The sequence below is a fragment of the Periplaneta americana genome, chromosome 16, assembly GCF_040183065.1.
Source record: "Periplaneta americana isolate PAMFEO1 chromosome 16, P.americana_PAMFEO1_priV1, whole genome shotgun sequence".
Taxonomy (NCBI): domain Eukaryota; kingdom Metazoa; phylum Arthropoda; class Insecta; order Blattodea; family Blattidae; genus Periplaneta; species Periplaneta americana.
The window spans coordinates 108,374,539-108,397,335 of NC_091132.1; the positions used below are offsets into that span (position 1 = coordinate 108,374,539).

Consider the following 22,797-nt stretch of genomic DNA (forward strand, 5'->3'; position numbering starts at 1 on the left):
CTTTATCAACATCTTAGGCTATTTAGCGTCTGAATGAGATGAAGGTGATAATGCCGGTGAAGTGAATCCAAGGTCCAACACCGAAAGTTACCCAGCATTTGCTCATATTGGGTTGAGGGAAAACCCCGGAAAAAACCTCAACCAGGTAACTTGTCCCTACCGGGAATCGAACCCGGACCACCTGGTTTCGCGGATAGACGCGCTAACCGTTACTCCACAGGTGTGGACAAAAATTCAAATATCTTGGAGAAACAGTGACAAATATAAATGACACTCGGGAGAAAATTAAACGCAGAATAAATATGGGAATGCCTCTTATTATTCGGTTGAGAAGTTTTTGTCATCTAGTCTGCTGTAAAAAAAATCTGAAAGTTAGAATCTATAAAAACAGTTATATTACCGGTTGTTCTGTATGGTTGTGAAACTTGGACTCTCATTTTGAGAGAGGAACAGACATTACGGGTGTTTCAGAATAAGGTTCTTAGAAAAATATTTGGGGCTAAGAGCGATGGAATTAGGGGAGAATGAAGTTACATAACGCAGAACTGCACGCATTGTATTCTTCACCTGACATAATTAGGAACATTAAATTCAGACGTTTGAGATGGACAGGGCATGTAGTATGTATGGGCGAATTCAGATATGCATATAGAGTGTGATTTTGGCTCTAAAATATGTACACATCGCCCGTCGCTCTCATTATTTATTAATTGAGATAAGTCGTAACATAGTGGTTGTACCGGAAGGTGTGGCTGGGATGAATAGTTATAATACAGGTTAAATCTTTAAGTTAGTTGGGAGGCCAGAGGAAATAAAACCTTTGGGGAGGCCGAAACGTAGATGGGAGGATAATATTAAAATGGAATTGAGGGCGGTGGGATATGTTGATAGGGACTGGATTAATCTTGAACAGGATAGGACCAATGGCGGGCTTATGTGAGGGTGGCAATGAACCTCCGTGTTACTTAAAAGCCATAAGTAAGTAAGGGAAAGATGCGAAAATGGCTTAAAGTGATTTCACGCCGAGACTTTGTTCCTAAAGCAACTCCCCATCTTCAGTCGTTTGTAGTTTACATTTCAGGGAAGAAGATTATTCTAATAATGGGAAATTTAGACTATTAAAACCAAATGCTGTGCCAGGGACAGATATCATAAGACCATGACGAACAGTTACTAAAACTGATCTCCCTCGACCCAAGAAACGCAAATCTTTTAGTAATATTGGTTTTTCTCTATTCGAACAAGATGTTCTGAGTGGCTCAGCATCAGTTAATGACATTTCCTTCTTGCCAGTTGAAAATGACCATAAAGCGACGCAAACAGACGCTGTCAACATTGACGAGCTAAAAAGAAATATTAACAGATTGCGTGTGAAAATTACACGACTTACTCGGGTGTTACAAGAGAAGCTAGATGAGGTAACGAAACAACCGAAAAACTCCAACTAATTGAAAGAGATCCGTTACAAAAGGAACTTGAAAATATAAAGAAAGAGGCAGATGAAGGCAATATTCATGCAAAATTTATCCTAGATCAGCTGCTTAATCATCGAAAGAGAATACCAAGGTGGAATAGTGAGACAATCAGAGAATGCATAATACTGCAATACATATCTCCTAAAGGTTATTCCCATATACGATCAAGAGGTTTTTTTTAAACTGCCTTCTAAGAGAACACTCACGAGATATTCTGGCCCTACTGATTGCTCGTCTGATGTCACTCCTTTGATTAAAGAAAGGTTGGTCTTAGAGGCAAAAAACCTCACTGTAGTTGAGCGGTTTTCATCACTTATTGTAGATGAGGCTGCAATCAACCCCAAGATAATATACGATCGCAAGCTTGATACTTTTTTTGGCTATAAGGAAACAACAGAAGCACAAAGAAATGAGGATGAAATACTTGATATTCCCAAGAAAGAAGTAGTGGCTAATCGAGTCTTGTGTTTTGTTTTAAGGGGGCTCTCAACCAACTACCGTATACCATGTGCATTTTTCTTCACAAAATAATTTTCAGGGCAAGAGTTACATATACTAACATTGCAAGTGATTAGTGAAGTCGAGAAATGTGGTTTTATAGTTATTAGAATTGTTTCTGACAACCATAAAAGCAATACTACAATGATGAAGCATCTTTCAGGTGGTTCATTGAAACCCGTGACCACACACCCTTGTGATGGAAACAGAAAGTTATTTCTAAGTTTTGACCAGTGCCACATATTGAAAAACATCAGAACCCAATTCCTGGAACGTGAAATGTTTGATGGTACTGGAACAATCTCAGGGAAATATGTGAAATTTTTACACAAACTCCAAAAAGATGATACGGTGAAACCTGTCAGATATCTCACGAAAAAACACGTTGAGCCTACTGCATTTGAAAAAATGAACATTGGAAGGGCAAAAGAAATATTTTCTCCATGTGTAATTGCTGCTATTAGAACATTGAAAGAAAATGCAAGCTCACACCCTGAAGCCCACAAATTCAAAGATTCTGATGCGACATTGACTTTTATGGAAAATATCAACAAGTGGTTCACAATGCATGATATTAGCAATACACATTATCATGTGGAAAGTAGAAATCATGATAAGCAACAGTTTTTCTCTTTGGATGAGTATCGTCTAGACTGGCTAGAAAATTATTTCCTTTCTTATCTCCATAGAACGAAGTGTGCAAGTAGCACAAGTCAATAAGATTTCCTAACTAACGAGACATATGAAGCTATCACGTTAACAACAAAATCAACTGTTCCCTGTATTAAATATCTTAGAAAATGGGTACCATTATGTTCTTATAAAACTTAGTACAAGTTATGGTAAATATTTACCCTAAGTGATTATTTAGAAACATCGCAGTTTAGGCTAGGGGTGCTACTCAGCGAATGAACTACAAAATTACACCTCTGTCATCATGTTACTTAAACTGAACAAGTTCCTATGTGTTATCTTCCCTGCTTTTAAACTCACGCTTTTACCATATTAACAGAACTAAACATAAAAATACTTATTTTCTTATTTATTATTTATAATTATTATCATTATTCTTTAATCATTTATTTTAATTCACACTGAGTATTTATTCTGTGGACATCAGAGCTTGGCAGACAGCGCCAAGTGGTGGAATTGAGAAATTATCCAATTTCAAGAAAACATTACTATTGTCAAGGCCATATACAAAAAAGCGAAGGGAACATCAAGTCGGCCGTGATACAACAGACAATAATAACAGATTCTCACTGAAATCTACACCCTATAAACATAAATTTTCTCTCTCTACTTCTCGTCTGGTTGAAACTAAGGTAGCTGATGGTGATATCCGTGGAACCGTTCGAGTCCTTTCATCTGATTATGGCATAGCCAAAGCTTCAAGTGCTACATACGAAGCCTTAAAATTGAAACATCCTCCACCTTCACGGCCTCTTTCCTTCCCCGTTCCACCTTCTGGGTCAGATGTTATGTTGACTGTCTCTCAAGACATGGTTTTTAAAGCTATGCATAGTTTTCCCACTGGTTCTGCGTCTGGTATTGATGGCATCCGACCTCAACATTATAAGGACCTCACATCTAAATCTGCAGGTGATTCTGGACGTCGTCTCTTTCAATCTATTATTCAATTAGTTAATTTCATGCTATCAGGCAATGTCAACAGCCATATTTGCTCACATGTATACGGGGCCTCTCTGTTAGCCATTAATAAGAAGGATGGAGGAACATGACCCATTGCAATTGGGAACACTATTCGTCGACTAACTTCCAAAATCGCCTGCATTTCTGTCAAAGAATCAGCTAGTACTTTATTACTTCCTCACCAGCTTGATTTTGGCGTTGCTAAAGGATGCGAATCTATTATCCACACAGTGCGAACTTTTGTAGACATAAATAAAAACAAAAATCATGTTCTATTAAAGCTTGATTTTAGAAACGTCTTTAACTGTACAGAACGCGATTCTATGCTCGAAATCGTTCAAAATTGTGTCCCCCAATTATATGCTTTTGTATGGCAAGCCTATCGGGAACCTTCTAACTTGTATTATAATCTTGATATAATCTCCTCTCAAACAGGCGTTCAACAAGGCGACCCTCTCGGTCCCCTTCTTTTCAGTCTTACTCTTCAATCCGTAGTATCTAAATTAAACAGTCCTTTGAATCTCTTCTATTTGGATGATGGCATTTTAGGTGGTCCTCCGGATATTGTCTTATCTGACCTTTCAACACTTATTAATTCTTGTCAACCTATTGGTCTCTAGCTAAACCCGGATAAATGCGAGTTACATTTTTGCTCCTCACAGGATGATACTGTATTTACAACTTTTAATGCTCTCACTCCTGGAATTCGACTTTCATCCCCTTCCACTTTGACACTCCTTGGTTCCCAATATTACTGCCAGCTGTGGAAGTTGTTATGCGTGATAAATTAGATGCTATGAAACATTTATTTATTGGCCTACAATCTCTTTGCACTCATACAGCATATTTCCTTTTAAACAATTGCTTTCATATACCTCGTCTAACATTCTTCCTTCGCACTATCCCTCTCTGGTTATTTCCTTCTCTTCTTCTAGAGGCTGATTGTATTTTGCGGGATTGTTTGGAATCTATTCTTAATATCCAACTTGACAATCATTCTTGATCGTTCGCTACTTTGCCTATTTCATTTGGTGGTCTTGGCATTCGCAATGTTAGCGATATTTGTATGCCTGCGTTTTTAGCCTCGGCTCATGGAGCTCTGAATTTCGTCAAATCTACTCTCTCTAGTTACAGTGATGAAATCAGAATCCTTCATATGTCTGAGGCCTTTGAACAATGGTCCTCCGTTACTCACATTATGGATCTTCCAAACCGTCCAGAGTCTCAAAAATGCTGGGATCTTGGTCTTGCTTCCAAAACTTTTGACAGCCTTTTTGCGTCTTCCTCCTCACATTTTGACAGAGCCCGTTTTCTTGCTTTACGAGAAAAAGAATCAGGATGCTGGCTTCAAGCCTTACCTTCTTCCAAAATAGGCACCTTAATGGATAATACGTCCTTTAAGATTGCTATTGCCTTAAGACTTGGCATTAAAATTTGTTTTCCGCACAAATGTATTTGTGGTGCAGATGTCGATTCTTCTGGCCTTCATGGATTAAGTTGCCTCAAATTCTGGACGATTTTCCAGACACGTCATGATTAACGACATCATTAAAAGGGTCCTAATTTCCGCTGGTTTTCCTACCATTCTAGAACCCATTGGCATAAATCGTTCCGATGGCAAACGTCCAGATGGCTTAACTTTAACACCATAGTCCAAAGGCAAATCACTTTTATGGGATGCCACTTGTTATAACACCTTCGCTTCTTCTTACTGTATTTGCCCAAAACTTCCAAACTCGCTGGGTCAGCAACTGCATCTGCTGTTACAATATTAAACGCAATAAGTATCTCGATCTTCTGGATAGATATAATTTTGTCGTTTTCGCCGTAGAATCTATGAGCCCATGGTGTTCTGAGGCGAAGTTGTTAACTTCCGATATCGGCAAGTATTTATCAGAACTTAACGGTGACTCTCGCTCTACGGCTTTCCTCCGCCAAAGAATTAGTATTGTCATTCAACGAGGGAACGCTATAAGTGTTATGGGGACTTTTCCAAAATCTAAATCGTTGGAAGAAATATTTTATTTCGTGTAGAGCTGTAGACAGTTTTTCGCATCCTTTAGTTTTGTTGCTAATTTCTAGTTTGTCCCTTACTCAATTGTTTAATTTAATTTCAAAATTGAATTAAAGTTTATTTTCTATATTCGCAAAATGTAAACAAAGTAATAAAAAGTAAATAATTTTGGATATTGATAAAAAAAAACAATTGACTGCAGAAGAATGCATTTAATATTATACACGAATGTTTGATCGTATGTAATTTTATTTTTTATTTTTTTAATTAATTTAACGTCCATTTGCCCGACTTTAATGTAGCCTATCTTCCTCTCCTGGTTATGAAGGTTAAATGTGCAAACTTTGGCAAATATCGGTCAAAGCGTGTAGATTTGGATAGAGTACATACATACATACATACATACATACATACATACATACATACATACATACATACATACATACATACATACATACATACATACATACATACATACATACATACATACATACATAAATAACCACATTGATTTTTATATATAAGATTAATATGTAATATGTATTCCTGTAGTTACACAAATATTTTCTGTGAAATTCGTCATTTAGGCCCTTTTTCTATGTTCTAATTTCTTGCTTACTCCAATATTAAAACAATATACCGTGATTTTAATGTGTTTTTCCAAATAGCTCTTTGTTTTCTGAGCAGTTAATGCGGATTATTTTAGTATCACGGAATTAGGATATCACTCACGGAATTAGGAAACCACTATCACGGAATTTGGATCCCTGTCACGGAATTAGGAGCCACTGTATAACAATGAAGAATCATATATTATATAGAAAACTTGTGAAACTGTTGACACCGAATGTTGTAAAAACTGTAGCTATAGGTCCAAATAACGTCACTTGGTGTTATTTGAAAATTATTCCAAACCTGCACTCTTGCATCTTTTTATTACAATTTTGGCATAAATATAAACTTTATTAAATATGTCACGGAATTAGGCAACTTTACCCTACATCTCACTTGACGTATGTGTCAGAGAAAGAACAATAAAATTGTTTGTATGTTACTGAAGTCTGATTAATGGAATATGTAGCTAGTCGGCGATGTATGCAGTTGTACAGAGAAAGAATGTAATGTAAGTGCCAAAAACTGCAATGCTGCTGTGTTGATAACTGTTCACATAGAACTGAAAAAGGGGCACATTTGTTTTCTCTGTGACAAGGTGAAAGAAATAAGGAAAAAGGAAAGAAGTGACTATAAATATAAAAAGGAATGGTCCGCTACCTAAGCGACCATACATTGTGAGATTAATGAATGACTGTATTTTGAAGTATACCCCATTATCTCCTGGCCTAGTTGTCTCATGAGTGATACCTTATTGGTGTTACTTATGAGAGTGAAACCTGTCTTCAGACAGGTGACTGAACAACAACAAAAAATATGAGTATTACGTATAATCCTGACAGTAAGTTTTGTTAAGATTTATATTCTTTAAATGTACCCTATCGTCCCTTTCAGTCTACAGAATTATTTCACTTCCATCCTACATGTCCTACCCATCTCAAACGTCTAGATCTTATGTTCCTAATTATGTCAAGTGAAGAATACAATGCGTGCAGCTCTGCGTTATGTAACTTTCTCCATTCTCCTGTAACTTCATCCCTCTTAGCCCCAAATATTTCCTAAGAACCTTATTCTCAAACACTCTTAATCTCTGTTCCTGTCTCAAAGTGAGAGTCCAAGTTTCACAACCATACAGAACAACCGGTAATATAACTGTTTTATAAATTCTAACTTTCAGATTTTTTGACAGAAGACTAGATGACAAAAGCTTCTCAACCAAATAATAAGACGCATTTCCTATATTTATTCTGCGTTTAATTTCCTCCCGAGTGTCATTTATATTTGTTACTGTTGCTCCAAGATATTTTAATTCTTCTACCTCTTCGAAGGATAAATCTCCAACTTTTATAGTTCCATTTCGTACAATATTCTGATCACGCGACATAATCATATACTTAGTCTTTTCGGGATTTACTTCCAACCCTATCTCTTTACTTCAGTAGTGTCAGAGTTGTAAGCTCCGAAACCGGTTGTGATGTTAGATACGTCCAGTCGGAGCGTAAACTTGCTTATGTCTGTGGAAGCACCGGAGCTCGCAACGAGTTATAGTGGAGCGCTCCGCTACGTTTAGGCTGTGTCTGACAACGCTGCTTTACTTGCTTCAAGTAGAATTTCCGCGTTTTCCCTAATCGTTTGTGGATTTTCTTCTAACATATTCACGTTATCCGCATAGACAAGAAGCTATGTATCCCGATTAACTTGTGAATTATTTTCAAAATTTCTTAAAATTTCGGTTATTAAAAGCTCAATTGCATCATTTGTTGATTTCCTTCTTCTAAACCCAAATTGGTTAGTACTAAAGAGATTTGAATTTTCAAAATAGTCATAAATTTGATTGAAAATTACATATTCAAATATCTTAGATAGCACTGGAATGATAGAGATTGGTCTGTAACTATTTGGACTTTATCTATTGCCTTTTTTATAAATTGGGATTACTTTCGAAATGTTTAGTTGATCTGGAAATAGACCTTGTTTTAGACAAATATTGATCATATTTGTAAGAGGAATATAAATTGAATTTATAACTTAAAAAAAAAATCATTTGACATATCGTAAACATCTTTTGAATTTGATTTTTTCAAAGTTTTTATTATATTCATACATCTTCAGTGGTGACCTCTCTCCATTTAAAAGTGCATGAGATTTTGCCATTTTCGATTAGTATTTCCATAGGGGATAGCTCACAGCATTTAATTTTGGATTTGATTTTGTTCACCGAGTCAATGAAAAATTCATTAAACTCTTCCGGCGATATATTATGATTGTTTATTTGATTTTGAGAGTTACTAGACCTTTCTTTATTTATCAGAGTGCAGGCAGTTTTACATTTGTTATCAGAGTTGACAATTAATTTTGTGTTATAGTCTAATTTCGCTTGAGTTACAGTAATTGATTTCTGTATTTTTTCCTAATTTCATATAATTTATTTTTAACTGTGAGCAGACCAGTCTCTTTATAAATATCATGTAGCATTAGTAATTGGGTTTTCATCTGTTTTAATTCTTCAGAGTACCATTTGTTTTTATGTTTTTTGCTAATATTTAGTTTTACATTCTTGACTTCGAATGATAAGTTAAAATATTCTAAAATTAAATTTTAAAATGTATTAAAGATTTGAGCTGCATTAGGCTCTTGAACATTGAAGAAGGATTCCCAATCAATATTGTTTATATAACAAAAAAATTTCATTCATTCATTCAGCGGTAAATAAACGCTTTTTAATAATTTGAGGTTGGTTATATCCGCTTCTCAAGTGAATATTTAATTGCAATAATAAGGCAGAGTGGTCGGAATATGGAAAATTTTTTACCTGAATGGTATATGATTCCCGCTGACTATTTATGAAAATGTTGTCGAGGCATGCTTTCCTCTCGTTGGAGTGTAATTTCCTGGATAGAAGTTGAATTGTCTTAATAGATTTAATAGGTCAAATACAGTTGTTTTCTCTGTTAACCCAGATAAGCCCAAAAATTTTTTTGTGATTAAAATACAGTAGCACATTAGTTACTCTCAAAAATCGGTTAAATGATGTTGAAATAAACTGAAACAAGGAACATATATTTTCTAAAGCTAACAAATACTACCAACATTATCGCACAACTTATAGAATGTCCCTAACACCAACAATGACAATATCCGAAGGCACTGCAACTGTCCTTAAAAAGGATGGTGAGAAAATCTGGGTTAAGACATCAAAGTCAGAATTTACGTCTCCCCCTATTACTACTGTGTAATTGGGCCATTTAGTGAGCATTTGAAGAAGTTTTTCGAGTTGAATTAAAGAAATATTTGAAGATCCACTTGGAGATCATTAAATACAAATAATTATCAATTTCAATGAGTCAATCATTACTCCTGAACATTCGAAATGAAATTCTACGTTTAGTTCATTAATTTCCATAGGAATAAAGTCTAAGTTGTTTTTTACAAAAATAGCTGATCCTCCATGAATATGATTAGATCTTTTGAAACAATCACCTAAGTTAAAACTATCAAAATTCATATAGTCAATATTATAGTCACGCAACCATAGCAGAATACGTAGTTAGATTCGTATATTTTATGTTATAGAGTGATTGATATGGTAATAGTGCGAAATGGTAGACTGTTTTATAGTAAACATCTATACTAGATGTGTTGTATCTTGTCTCACTGTGAAAAGAGAGAGAAAGGAGATATGTCTTACCTCGTCTGTATTGTTATGGTGATTGGGGCAATGGAGCGATGCCGTCCATACATCCAGTGGCGGAAGGGCCTGCTTCCATGAAAATAGAGATGTCGTCAGTCTCCTCACACTCATCTGTATCTGTACCTGTATCCGATTCTTCTAAATTTATTGCAAAACTGTCCAAGAGCTCATCCACGATACCATCTTTGCTCCTATAAAAATCTTCAATATACCGAACATGTTCACACACACTACTCCAATTTTCAGGTGTTATTTTTTCCAACGCGGCTTCAAACAGTTCCTTAGTTTTTCTAATTTTGAAATCAGTGTTGTGTTTTGCTACGTCACTTTTTACTTGCGTCCATATCAATTCTATTGGATTAAAGTCACAATGATATGGTGGCAAACGGAGTACAGTGTGTCCATGTTGAACAGCAACTGTGTCGATTTCGTATGTTCTGAATCTGTCTTTTGATCTTTTAACAATATCATATAAAACTGGTTTAGTATAACACGGATCGTACGGAATATTGTGATAGCGTAACCATGCTTGCATTTCTATTTTTTTAGTGGAAGAAACGGGAGCTTTATTTAGTTCAACTGAATGGTAAGATGCATTGTCCATTACTATCGCTGAATTCTGTGGTATATTAGGGAGGAGAGTATTAATAAATCAGTTCTTAATATTCCCGTCCATTTCTTCATGGTAGTCTCTTGTAGTTTTTGGATTTGAAACACAATAAACCATTAGGTACAAATCCAGTCTGCGATCCAGCGTGAAGTACGATAAATCGTTGGCCTTTGCCTATGGGGACTCGTAGTGTGATTCTGGGTCGCCCTCAGAATTTTCACACATCCATATTTTATCTTTAGTGTGATTTACGTTGATCCAGGTCTCGTCCAAATAGATAATGGGGCTGTTAGGAGATCGATATTCTCTTATTTTCCTCAAAAAATGAAATCTCTTTACTACAACATCACTCCTTTGCATTAGCATTTTCCGTCCTTGATTATTTTTGACGTAGCGAAATTTCATTTTCTTCAATATCTGTCGAAGAGTCCATTTGCTACCATCAAACAATTTCGCCTCTTTTAGAGCCTCCCTCATATTATCTAAACTTGGCAAAAACTTTGATTGATACAAATTGTAAATTGTACTGCGAATAGCAGAACCGATAAACGAATCTATAACAGTTTTATTTGGTGTTCTGTTGGGTCTCTTCTTTCCTGGTGTTGACAAAACGTTTCCACTTTCTTCCGCCTGTTGTTTTTGATTTAAAATACGAGAAACTGTTCGCCTAGGTACACCAGTCGCAACCGCCGTTCTACCTAATACATTTGATATTGATATTGTTTCTCTTCCGTTTTTCAGTGCGTCTAATTCTTCTTCAAAGGACTTATGCACCAAACATACGATTTCCCTAGCGTCTGACTGTAACGGTTTCCCTTGTTTGCCTACACCAGCTAGGAGCACCAAAATCAAAAGCACAAATAACACAAATAAATTAAAAGGGATGTAAAAATCACTTACAAGTTGATAACATTCTGTAGCACAAAATAAAATACTCAGTAACAAAATATCTCTCTTCGTACTGTGTAGTTCCGTCACTGAGCTTGTCTTTCAAGATACTGAGTTCCGGTAGCCTGCACAATAATAAGGTTTTGAAAGGAATACTGAGAATTTACAACCCTCCTATAATCTCCACCCTCATTTGAAGGGACTTGGTTTTATTGCTACTGAGACAAGTTAAACCTCACCAGGTATAAACAGAGAACCAAACGAACAAAGAAAGTGAGGTTCCCTTTAGAAACGACTACCTGAATTTTCTAAAGAACACGGGTCTCTTGATTTACAGCGGTCAAAGATCCCGAACTTAAATTTACTACTGAATGACAGCTGTTATACTAACCTACTTTGTATGAACATCTGGTAGTATGAAAGCCCTTTAAAGTAAAGTAGAGATAAATTTAGAATTGTTTATCCAAATAAAAATTGAAAATAAACCAAAATAACTCTCGTAATTATCTTTAAATTAATACATGTGTACATTACATTACATAATAATATTCTACGTTTAATAAGCAAAGAACCAAACAAAAATAATTAATTGGTATCGTCTTGCAGATTCATTCTTGATTACACGGTTATATCATTAACGTAATATTGTTAAACTTGTTAAATTAACGGCGAGACTTTATGCCGAAACTAGTCTCAAAGATAAAGTACCATAATACTGTAGTTTCATTATTTTACACAGTGAATTTAAAAAGTTGTTAATTTAACAAGTTTAACAATTAGATTAGTAATATGTACCTAAGTGTTAAAAGTGTATAATCATAATCAAGAACGAATAAAAATAATTCTAATAAGTTTTTGAATATTAAACTCACCAATTTCTGATGCAACATTGTTGTCCTCCATGATACGTCTTGAAATTTAATCACTATTTAGTCTACACGTGGGAATTAAATCACTATTTACACGTACGTCGTAAATTTCATTTAAATATATACTGTATAATTATGTAGCCCTACATATAATATTTACAAATTGAAGATGATTTACGTCAATTCAACACATTTTGAAAAATACATCATCTACGGTTGATATTATTAGCTATTAACCCAGCCCATAAAATTTCTGCTCTTTTAACAGAAGTATTCGCGTCGGCATGTACATTCCTACTTGGTTGTGAATTGCACTGAAACAAAGTACGCTGCCCATGAACTATTCCTTTGACAGACTTCAAATGTTTCTCAGTATTTGACTGTTCCCTCAAATTACTCAATTTCGCCACAGTTTCCCATCTACACGCTCTGCAATATGCTTTATTGGGCACCCCTACTACAGGTCGTATCCGTCCTTTGAACATAGAATCTTGTTCCCATTCCCCCCTATACTTTTGTTGTCGAGATTCTAGTTTCAATTTAGATTCACCACGAATTAATTTCTTCTTCTCGGGAGTCTCTACACCTCTTCTTCTACGCGTGGATTCACATACACTCTCCGAAGAACTCATACTTAGCACTATTGTAAGACACTACACATTGACAAACTATCACAAAACTGGCAAAACGTAGATCAAGATTAACTAAGTGAACTCGACTGATTTTTCAGACAGACTGAGGCTAAAATATCAAAAAACGATGGGCATAGGAGGGGATGAAGAAGGGTGGGGGAAATAGAGAGTTTAAGAAAAAAAAAGTTTATGTTAAAAATTGCAGTTCAAGAGTCCCTCTCAAAAACAATAAAAATGAAACCTTCAAAGCTAAAAAAATACTGTAGGGCCTTTTGTCCAAGACTGACGGCTTCACTGGGCAGCCCATTCAACGTTTCTGCTTAGAAAGTTGACTCTATTACTTATCTCCAGAAAAAAAAATACAGAAATAGCGTTTGCAGTCTTTACACTTTTTTACGACTTTATTCATAGCTTTTCAGGGACAGGAGTAACGCGAAACAACCCCTATTCATTTTTGTGAATCGGCTTCTTTAAACCTTAAAACATATCACAGTTCTTGCTAACGTGTACTGGTAACAAGACTTTCACTTCTTGACCGGGCAGTCCTTTCATGGGTTTGTTTATAAATTGAGACCCGTCCCTTTTTTATGACTTTATTCAGAAATCTTTCCAAGAGATTGTTCAAAAAAATTCTCCATCCTACCTTTCCCCTTTTTATGAACCTGCTTTGAACTTGCCTTCCTAAAAATATACCATCTCTCACGCAAACTTAAGAAATTGAATAATATTTGATTGTGGTCAGGTGGTCGAGTCTCGAAACGGCTACATTTTGTCATCAAGCTACAGCCGTCCGGCTACCAGCTACAGGTCCTTAAATCCTTCTATGTTTAGCCGGTTCCAGCTACGGTTGGCAACGCTGCAGCTCGCCAACTTGTCTAGCATAATCTAAATGTCATTACATACTGCTATATTATATCACTGTCAGTTATAATAAAACACCTGTCGAATTACCTTGCTAACGCATTCAAGCACTATATGTGACAGAAAAATGTTTTAAAGAAAGGGAGAACATCATATAAATATATTCCAATTACGATTGTATTGTATTGTATTGTATTTATTAACATTCCATGGTATTCATACATGCTTACAGCTAGAATATGGAACAAGTCAAAAAACTTAATACTATTATAAAATCTTAATTTATAGTCACAGTCTAGATGAAATATATACAGATGAGATTTACAATATAGTCTACTAGCACAACACGTAGTTTTAGTATCAATTGCATGAAGTGTTATTGAATGTCGAATTCACTTACAGAATAGAAGGTGTGAGAAATTAGGTACTTCTTTAATTTGGCCCTAAATAATTTTATGTTTTGAGTTTCATTTTTTATATCGATAGGAAGGCTATTAAAAATGTTTACTGCCATATAACGCACTCCTTTTTGATAGCACGATAGACTTGCCGATGGAGTATGAAAGTCATTTTTTTGATGTGTATTTATGCTATGAACTGTTGAATTAGTTACAAAGTTTTCACGACTACATACGAGGAAGACTATTAATGAAAAGATATACTGACAATCCATGGGCATTATTTGTAGTTTTTTTTAAATAGTCCTACACGATTCCCTAGATTTGGCACCTACTATTATTCTAATTACTCTTTTTTGTAATAGAAATATATTGTTACTATCTGTGGAATTTCCCCAGAATATTATTCCAAAACTCATTACCGAGTGGAAGTAAGCAAAGTATATTGTTTTAAGGTATTGATATTTACTATATTTTGCATAGATCTAATAGCAAAACAAGCTGAATTTAGTTTGGGGGTAATTTCTTTAATATGATTTTTCCAGTTTAACACATTATCGATTTTTAAGCCAAGAAATTTGGTTGTTGTTTCTAATAGGGATCTTTGTTAATTATTGCGCTAGAAATTTGCGACATTGAATTTGGACAGGATTTAAATTGAATTATGTTAGTTTTGTTACAATTTAATACTAATTTATTGACTGAGAACCAGTCACATATTTTGAAGAGAATTTCCTCTGTTGAAGATTGGAATGTGTTGGAGTTATTGGCTGTAATTACTATACTTATGTCATCTGCAAATAATATGGGATGACCTACATCTTTTATAAGGGGGGCAAGATCATTTATAAAGACTAGAAAAAGTATGGGACCTAATATTGATCCTTGAGGAATTCCATTATTAATAGTTCCCCATGTCGATGTAGATTTCATAGTTGTATTGATTTCAACTTTCTGTTTCCTATCAATGAGATATGATTGAAACCATTGGTGTGCAACACCTTTAATTCCATAATAATCTAATTTATCTAGCAGCATTTTATGATTTATACAGTCAAATGCTTTGGATAAATCACAGAAAATCCCTCCAACTTCTTTCATTAGTTCCATAGGAACATATGCTCGCCATGGAATCTTAATGGCGGCGGTGGGCGTGAACTGTGCTATTGTCCACACTGTCTTTATACAGACACTGTAGAAAATGGGTCATAGTCCTGCCATCTAACCGCAATATGCGAAGCTCGAATCACGTAAAGTGGACTGGGCATACATGCATACATACATACATACATACATACATACATACTTACATACATACATACAGTCCAAAAAGGAACTATTTTAGAGAGCATGTACTAAAAAATATATATCTGGGTCGATACCGCCTATTCCGAGTTCTAGTATGTAAAATGCATATTTTCGTTGTATTTTAAAAACTGTCAACTTCTATAATTTTACAACATAAATACGACGACTCTGAAACTCTATATCGTAAATTCTGACACATCTCTTGTGTCTAGCTTATGTGTTGTTACCTGTAATAAACATTTTCAACCAGCTATAAACTGCTATGACATAGGTCTACTGATACTGTCTGTTATGTTTATTACACGACTCAACAATAACTATAAAACTGCCAAGTACCAGACAGAAATATTTCTTCAGGATAGTGCGTCGTAATCGAACAAGTCACCAGAGAAAGACGCTATCTTGTCTTTTAAATTGCGTTTTGTTTGAATATAATGCACGCTTGTACGGCAATGGCTTCTAGAATTTCCAGGCACGTTGGACGGGAAAACCACTTTTAGCAGTATCACCATTAGCAGGTCTGTATCTACACACTAAGTTTCATAAAGTAGCTCAAACTGTTCTTTAATTTCATTAACATTCCTTTTTTCTAGCAACACACTTTTCATCATTTTCAAGTACTAAGGGCACTGAGTAATCAGAGAGATACTTGGGGTGCTTATAAATTAGAAAATTCTAAACCTTTGTATTTTAATAGTGCTAAAGATAATTGCGCCATATTATTATGAAACAAGTTTATAATGTTATACTTTATGACATGAGGCAACGAGTGAAGCAAGTTTCCTAATTTTGACACGTGTTTCAAAAGTAATTTCTTGTACGGTAGCATTATAAAACAAACCAAAGACATTAATAATATCAGATTTGTAAAGATGGGTAATGATGAGTAGTTCGAAGACACTGAAGATGACACCACGCCTGTGTTGAAACGGGGCCCATCTGTCATAAAGATTTTTTTTATTGTAACAACGTTTTAACTCTAGAAAGTTTAATACCTTTAATCAAGTGTTGAAGTGAACAATAAGAAACAATAATAATTTGACATCATGGTCTACGAAGAAAGAGGTTGCTATGACAACAATATGTATTAAATATTATAGCACGGCATAGGCCTATCGTTTCGTTATGTTAACTTTATGACACAAGTTGTGTCGTCATAATACACCATAATTTTCATGTAACATTTCTACCTCGAGACTAGGAGAGATGGCGGTGCACAAATTATAACCACTAAATTGTGCACCAATATGCCTGGGTTAAATCCCAAATTTCTCCGCAGCGCATATGAAGAGAAAGCATACAGTATGTTGATAGTGATTCGTCCGTCGGACGGGGACGTTAAGCCTGGCGGTCCCCTTGGTGCTATTCTACAGGAGTAGGCTACGTCCCAGCACCGGGTTTCCCCTTCATCACCACCACCACTCATTCCATACACTTACACATACACTCATCCTAGAACAAGACAGAACGCTCCACAGATACACTTCATGTACAGCGTGGCCCACCAAAGTGGTGTACAACTAGAAAATGGGTCACAGTCCTGCCATCTATTCGCAATATGCGGAACCCGAATCACGTAAAGTGAAGTGGGTAGGCATTATACATACATACATATTATGCACGATAAAGACTGTTTGTAATGCTGGAGCACAAAAAGCAAATAAAGAATAATCCAATGCAATAATCTTATTCAAATGTTTCTTACATTCGTTTAGGCGAGCTTTTCTCAAATAATGTTTGATATACGAGCGTAAAATTTTTATATTTTACAGTAAACGACATTTCTGACAATTTCCAGAAATAATTTGGTAAAGGCTACACATATTAGTTAAGGAAATATATATCTTTTTCAGAAAATATTAAGTTTTGTAATATAAAATAAATTATAAACAAACAACTTAACCATACTGATTTATAACTTAAGGTGGAAACTGTAGAATTTATTGCTAAAAATGTACACTAAAAGTTTTAGTAAGCTATGTGAAATAGTTCCTTAGAAAATCAGAATGCAGCCCCTGCAAAATTTTGGTCATGACTTTTTTAAATTCTTCCCTTACCATATGCATTAAATCGCCATCAACAGCTCCCACTAGCGGTAGTAACCAGTACAGCGAGGACAATGAAGTAATACGTGGATATTCAATTAACTGTGAGCAGTGTTTTATAGCGAAATTGTGAGTGTTGGTATAAAGGTATACACGTCAAGAAATATAACATTTAAATATGAGAAGAGAGCCACGGCGTAGCTCAGTTGCCTGCCGATCCCGAGTTGCGCTCGGGCGCGGATTCGATCCCCACTTAGGCTGATTACCTGGTTGGGTTTTTTCCGTGGCTTTTCGCAACCGTAAGACGAACGTCAGGCAATCTACGGCGAATTCTCGGCCTCATCTCGTCAAACAATATTCGCTATCACCAATCCCATCGAAGCTTAATAACCTAGTAGTTAATACAGCATAGTTAAATAACTAAGTAAAAATGAGAAGAGAGAAAATATGATTCGGTGGCAAAGAAGAATTAAAACGGACCGTTGATACAATTGTTGCAAAACTTTTAATAAGTAAAGTAATTGAAATGAATCCTGGTCCATAAGCGAGAAGTTGGGGAAAGTGATTGGAGAAAAAGTGGAGGTAGAATTTATTAAATCAACGAAGAATTAAAACAGAAGTCAGTCAGTCAATAGCGAATGTGAAAAGTAAAGATTGAGGTCAACAAGAAGATCGAAGAGCTGCAGCAAAAAAAAAAAAAAAAAATTGCGAGATGGAAGAGAAAATTAATTAATTCTTAAGATAAACAGAGGAAGAAGAATTTGATAATTTTTGGATTAAGTGAGGATAGAACGCGAAACCAGGTGGCCCGGGTTCGATTCCCGGTCGGGGAAAGTTACCTGGCTGAGGTTTTTCCAGGGTTTTCCCTCAACTCAATATGAGCAAATTCTGGGTAAATTTCGGTGTCGGACCCCGGACTCATTTCACCGGCATTATCACCATCTCAATGAGATGCTAAATAACCTAAGATGTTGATAAAGCATCGTAAAATAACCTACTAAAATAAGATAAAAAAATAGAAGAGAATATGGTACGATAAAGCCTGTGAAGTGTGTTGAAAACTATTCAAGGTAGTTGTTGCAGGCCAAAGGAGAGAGACATGCGATTTGGCAAGGGCAACATGCGTGCAATACTAGTAAAACTTCAAAGCCCAAAGACAAAAGATGTAATTATAAACAAATTAAAAAACCATATAGGAACAAAATTGAGACTTGAGAATGATTTTAGTTACGAAATGAGAGGAACAAAAAAATTATTCCATCCATTTCTAAAAGCAGCAAGAAGTAAAGGATAATTTGCAAATTGAAGAGTTGAAAGTGCAAAGGTTCTAAATACCATTCAGAAAACTTTACTGGAGATAGTAAAAAGTTTTTCAGTCCTGTTGTTAATGTTTATTTTTCATACTATTGGTAAATTTATGAAGGATGCGTATTAATCTTGAACGTAAACGTACTGTATGAATAATTTCTATTTATACTAATATATTATACACCAAAGATGATAAAAAGTTCCAAGTTCCTTATACCTTTTCCTTATAGTGTTCCAAGTGCTGTACTTAAAAAGAGGTATTACAAAATTCAAATAAAAAGGGGTAGTAAACTCAAAAACATTAAAATATCATACTGTAGCTCATAATTACATTGAGATTGTCAGTGACTGCAAAGTTCTTCATAAAAAAATTATAGAAACGCTATCATGTTAAGGAGGTCTGCTTTTTTTAACTAGGTAGCATTGGTTGTGAAAGAATGTGGAATGTCTCCTACATACATGGATGTTTTCCTTTTTTTCATAACGTTTATCACTTTCCATCTAGATTACTAAAAGTTTTCTTGGTACGACGTTTTACGGGTAATTCTTGGCTACACAAATCATACTCAGTTTCGAAATCTGAAATTTGTAGTAGCGGTCACAGTCTCTGGCTTATTTCAGGTGCAAGAAATCTGCACGAACACAACGACCTTGAAAGGTTTCAAATTTCGAGCAGTTTTCACATCATTTATATTTCTGAGTATGTATGACTTGCTAACTCTCTTTCTATTCTCAAAATCATAGTCTGTGGCACCTGATCAAAGTGGCCTTGATGTATCATTACACGATCTGGCCTGAGCAATTATCGGACGAAATGACTAGTTTCCTCTCCTTCAGGTACCCTTCCTTCGGCAACTTCTACATGCAACACTAGCGGCAATGCTGTCTTCATACATATGCGTAATACTATCGTCCGAATCTGCAACATTATGCCTAAATTGTAACAATTCAGTTTGCTGTGGGTAAGATTTGGAACCAGTAATACCTGGCGGGGCACATGGAACACTGACTGAATGTTCCGACTACTAGGTTCATGGAACTTCCACAGCTTATCGGCGATGGCAAATGGAACATACTCAGCCAGAAAAAGGAAAATGGCAAACAATGGCACTTAGAAATTGCACTCTTCAATTATGAAAAAAACTAACTAAAATTAAAGGAAAAATTTACGATCTTCAATATAGTGAAACGAAATGCGATCATCTGGAGTTTTGAACCAAAGTTTAACAATCGATGATGAAGAGTCAAACAACCGAGGGAGTGTAACAAGCAAGAAATTGTTATGCAAAAGAAAGCGGAAGCAAGACAGCAGGCAGTGGGCACCAACGAATGGACGGATGGATAAATGTTATAGCGAGTGGATGAAATGAGCAACAAAATTCAAGACAAGACAACTGGAGATTAGAGTCAGCAATGTTGATGAAGTGCCAAGAGACGAAGGAACACAGCCGTCAGTATCAGCTGTGATGTGGATAGGTCAATGTTTTTTTAGTTGGTTATTTAACTACGCTGTATCAACTACTTGGTTATTTAGCATCGATGGGATTGACGATAGCGAGATTGTATTTGGTGAGATGAGACCGAGAATTCGCCATAGGTTACCTAGCATTCGCTTTACGGTTGAGATAAACCTCGGAAAAAAACCCAATCGGGTAATAAGTCCAAGCCGGAATCGAACCCTGAGCGAGTGCAACTCCGGATCAGCAAACAAAAGCCTCAACCGACTGAGCTACACCGGTGGCCCATGGTCAATGTTATTTACTAGAGATGAACAAAACTAACTGCCGCTCTCGCTCGCTGTGTTCGTTGCATTTGTCTTTCGAGTCTCGCTCATCATTCTCGAAATAGCATTTGATCGGCGTGGAAAGATTTCGTAACTTTGAATAACATACATTATTGAAACAAATAACATGATCATTGTTTAAATGAGACCAAAAGACAAAACAGAACAGTAGCTTAGTTATCAAAATGTTCTGGTTTTATATATGACATTACCTATGGTTATATAAATAGAAAACAAAAACAATTCTCAAATAAATTTGCATTTCTAAGAAACATAAAACATAACGTTAATATCTTTTTACTTGAGACTGCATACTTAATCTCAAACATATGAAAAGAAAATGCCTAGCCTTTTAATAAGGGCCTAGTAATTAAATAAAAACTGGGTAACGGATTATTATACACTGAAAGGTAAAGATGACGTTTCAAATAGGCTACTTGATTGTTTATACATATATAACAGTTGCCAAAGTAGATAAAAGTTCAGTCAGGTACAAACAACTGTGGCGATTCAAGACTGCATGACGTTCGGGACTTCGGGAGTGATCAATCTCGACTTCTCGAAACATTCACAAGCAGTCATTACGTCAACGACGCGACGTCATGTCATGCACTGTCATGCTGATTTTCAGATTTACGGACGCTGTTAGTCTTGCTTTCTTGACTTCTACTTGTTTTTGAAAAGAAACGTTAGTAGAACGCTCGAAAGAAATCCTCTCTTCGACTGTGGTATCATTTTCGAACCGACAACATTCAGGAAATTCCCACGCCACGCCACTGCAAAATATTATTCTCTCAGTTTATTGTCACTCCTATTTATCTTTCGCCTTCACTTTTTTAACACGTCATCGTAATAAATTTGCACCTCCATTACTTAAAAAATAACCATCAGTATTAACATAACACCTCCTTACAATATTCCCAACTAAAACTTTCCTTCAGTCCTGTTTCTCATCAGCGTAGATAATAGAGATGAACAACAAAATGCAATGTATAGAATTATATGAAGAATACTAGAATTATAGGAATAGCAATACTAAATTTGCAACAAATTTCCTGAAAGTACTCGCCAGAAGTTGTGTTACGCCTACTTGTACAATTCGTCGATACTGTGACTTATTGTATACGTCTATAGCAATAGAACTTGTTTCAATTAATTTCCTTTTTAATTTCATTAATCAAAACACGAGAAACACATACAATTAGGCCATTCTGAATGTCATTTGATGTCCACAGTAACAGTCTGAAGGTGATCGCCATCAGTTTCAGCAAGGAGGTGTAAAAGTTCCACACATTATCCCCTGTTGACAGAGATATCAGACTTATCCCTACCACCAAACGGAAGTTCTTGCTGGGCCAAGTAACACACTGCACTTATTAAACGAGACATTGCATATCTGTTTCTTTTCACAACTTATTGTATTTTTATGTTCATTTTTAAATGCCTTGCTTAGATTTGCCAGATTGATATTACATAAAGTCGCCAAATCTAGGTGCTAATGTAGCCCAATGTCGGCAATTTTCTACTTTAAAAATAAGCAAACTCAATGTATGCGGTTTTATAATAATATAATATCGTTACTTTATGTCATATTTATGTAGTAAATTCTATAAATCTAGTATTTATTGCATATGCTTTGCATTGGTTTTTGTGCCGATCTTCTCCAATTTTGCACAACACAAGTCACTGTTATACCCCCCTAAAAATTAAATCAATCTCATTACGACACTGGGATAAAGCTGATCCCACGGTATGAGAGATGTCTCAATTCCGGTGGGGAATATGTTTAAAAATAGCTAAACAATTGCTGTATCTGTTCCAATAAATCTTTCCAATGTAATTGTGTTTTAATTCTCAAAACGACCCCAGGGAAACTTATTTTTACGGCCCTCGTAATTCCGCTCGAGTGGCCAAAATTTATATAAGCATTTGTTTTTATATTATTTAACATGGTGAAAGAAAAAAGATTACCCTCATGGGAATGGTTGCTAGTTTGAGAGTTACTGTAGTCAATGGGATGTGACGAGACAAAGACAATAAATTACGTTTAAAAATGGATCTGTATACAGCAGGGATGAGACATGGACATATTACGCTGGGCACACACTGGAAAATGTGAAACATTTAATATATTTTGGGGTTACTTTATCAA

The 22,797-nt window shown here is 35.6% G+C and overlaps 1 protein-coding gene across 1 annotated transcript in view; it reads left to right on the forward strand.

The window, feature by feature from the left end:
* Positions 1–15,932: 15,932 nt before the first annotated feature.
* The window catches only part of LOC138691036 (alkaline phosphatase-like), a 94,218-nt gene continuing 87,353 nt past the window's right edge, over positions 15,933–22,797 (forward strand). Inside the window, exon 1 of the mRNA XM_069812682.1 lies at positions 15,933–16,027. The gene's annotated coding sequence lies outside the window, so the exon portion shown is untranslated. The remainder of the gene's footprint in view (positions 16,028–22,797) is intronic.